This window comes from Elephantulus edwardii, unplaced genomic scaffold (genome assembly GCF_000299155.1).
Source record: "Elephantulus edwardii isolate Elephantulus edwardi_28Jun2011 unplaced genomic scaffold, EleEdw1.0 scaffold00240, whole genome shotgun sequence".
Lineage (NCBI taxonomy): Eukaryota > Metazoa > Chordata > Mammalia > Macroscelidea > Macroscelididae > Elephantulus > Elephantulus edwardii.
This window is the reverse complement of record NW_006399990.1, coordinates 255,082-257,568: the sequence shown is the minus strand read 5'-3', so window position 1 is coordinate 257,568 and position 2,487 is coordinate 255,082. Positions and strand designations below refer to the sequence as shown.

General features: G+C 36.2%; 1 pseudogene; it reads right to left on the bottom strand.

Moving 5' to 3' along the window:
• The window catches only part of LOC102858722, a 154,783-nt pseudogene extending 154,300 nt beyond the window's left edge, over window positions 1-483 (bottom strand).
• Between the last annotated feature and the right edge of the window lie 2,004 nt (window positions 484-2,487).

The following is a 2,487-nucleotide window of genomic DNA, read 5'->3' as shown; positions in this document are numbered from 1 at the left end:
CGCTACATCATTTGTTAATGGATCATCTGGATTGGGAGCACTTAACAAAGCCTGGATCAAAAGCAGAGCTGTGCGGATCTCCAGTGCTGGGGACCACTTATCTTTCAAAATATCTAAGCATATTCTTCCCAACTTGTCTACATTAGGGAGATCAATTTTGGTCATGAAACAGACTTTAGGAGCTGCCATTGGGTATTCTCGAAGGAATAGTTCAAGTTTAAAAGTTCGTCCCTCAAAGGGAGAATCCTGGGGTCCAGCAATGACCACATGAAAATAACGAGCTAAGGAGCGTTGTTCTCATCTGGTTCTGATTTAATCCTGGGAACAGGTTCCGCCAGCAAACGCTGGGTTTCCTTGATAATTCTGCGGGCAGCCTGGCAACCTTGTCAGATCCTGAGTTCTGCCTCTAGTCTCTTCTCCGGCTCTGCTCTCCTCACTCAGAGATCTCTCCTCTGTCTTTGTAATGACCTTTGCTCACTTCATGGATGTTACCTCTAAAATCATCCCACAACTCATCTGCTCTGTGATCATTGCTGTTCAATTCTTCAAATTTATTCTTAAGATTATTTGAAAAATCAAGTGGGATAGATTAAATTTTGGTTCTCATGATCTTGTTTTAAATTTCTTCATCTTCAATTTGAACTTGCACATAAATAGTTAATGGTCTGTTCCACAGTCAGCACCTGGCCTGGTTTTTACTGCTTCTCCAACTATTTCTTCCATAGATGTAGTCAATATGATTTCTGTGCAGTACATTTGGTTAAGTCCACATGTAAAGTTGTCCTTTGTGTTTTTTAAAAAGGTATTTATGATAAATAAACTAATGAACATACAAAATTCAATTATTTTATTTCCAGACTAATTACTTTCCCCTAGTTTATACTTTCAGAAAAATATTCCTTCTTCATTGTTTTCTTCTTTTGCAATCTAATCATCAGGTATCACTAACAAATTTTTAATTTAGTGCTGAACAGAATAAAATATAGTTAATAACACCTCAACTGCTCTTTGGGAGTAAATTGTAAGGGGGTTGATTGTTCATTTTTCTTCCATGGAGCAACTGATGAATTTGAACTGTGTGCCTTTGGGCTGGCAATAGAGCTCCATTTTACTAGGCCATGAAAAGCTCTCTGCTTAGGAGGATAGTAAGTATTAAAAGAAATAAAGAAAGAGACAAAGAACAAGGAAAGAACCAGTAAGAGTATGGGAAATTAGGTATAAGATGATAATTAAGATGAAGAGGACAATGAAAATAGCTCAGCAAAGGTGATGCTGGAGTTGAGACTAGAAAGAAATGAAGATAAGTAAAGGTTAAAGAGAATATTCAACAAAAGACCTGTCTTGGCAAAATAAAGAATAAACAACGAATTTCTGAGTCAAAAATTGAATTTATTTTTTTTTAAATTGAATTTATTATTTTGAGAAAAGCAAAAATGCCAGTATGGTTGGAGCAGAGTAAAGCAAATTTTAAAATGAGATCACAAAGCATGGGAATTGGAGAGAACAGCTGGTCAAGATGACACTTGTGAACAATGGAAAAGCACTGGCCTTTCTTGTGGTTAACAAAAGGAAGCTTTTGGAGAATTTTTTTCCATTTTTTTAAAAAATTATATTGGTTTGCATATGAAATGCATATGCGTTGTATTTCATTCATGCACTCTGTTTTCATATGGACATTCCTATAGACCATATTTTATAGTTAATAACCATTGATCTCTGCCTGCTATCATCCCATTTTTGCAGGCTTCACTGAGTTTATTCTAACTCTTCCACTCCCTCCTTTCACCCACCAAACTCTGTGTCCAGTGATTTCCTCCTCTCCTCACCCTCAGCCACCTTTCCCCCTTCCCTTCTCCTTCTGAACTTTTAAACACACCTTACTTATTATCCTTCTATTTTCACAATAATCATCTTATTCAGTATTTGTCCGTATGAGACTGAGTTAGTTCACTCAGTATAATTCTCTCTAGTCTCTCTCATGTTATACAGAATTTTAAGAAATTGTTACCCCTTAGTACTACATCATATTCCATTGTGTGAATGTACTACAATTTCTCAATCCATTTGTTTGTCAATGAATATTTTGCTATTTCCATATCCTTGCTATTGTGAATGATGCTGCAATGAACATCGGTGTACAAATCACCCTTTGTGCCTCAGTTATTTTTCCTCAAGATATTTTCCTAGCAGTGAAATAGCTGGGTCATATGGAATTTCTATGTTCATCTTTTTGAGGAAACATGAAACTGCCTTCCAAGTGGCCATACCATTCTTTGTCCAATCTCTTCACATCCTCTCCAACATGTATTGCTTGCTGGCCTTTTGAACTTTGCCATTGCTACTCAAGTGAGATGGTATATCATTTTTGTTTTTATTTTCATCCTTCTTAATGCCAGTGATTTTGAGCCTTTTTTCATGTGTTTGTTGGTCATCTGAATGTCTTTATTTTGTGAAAGGTCTTTCCATGCCTTTTAATCATTCTTTGAT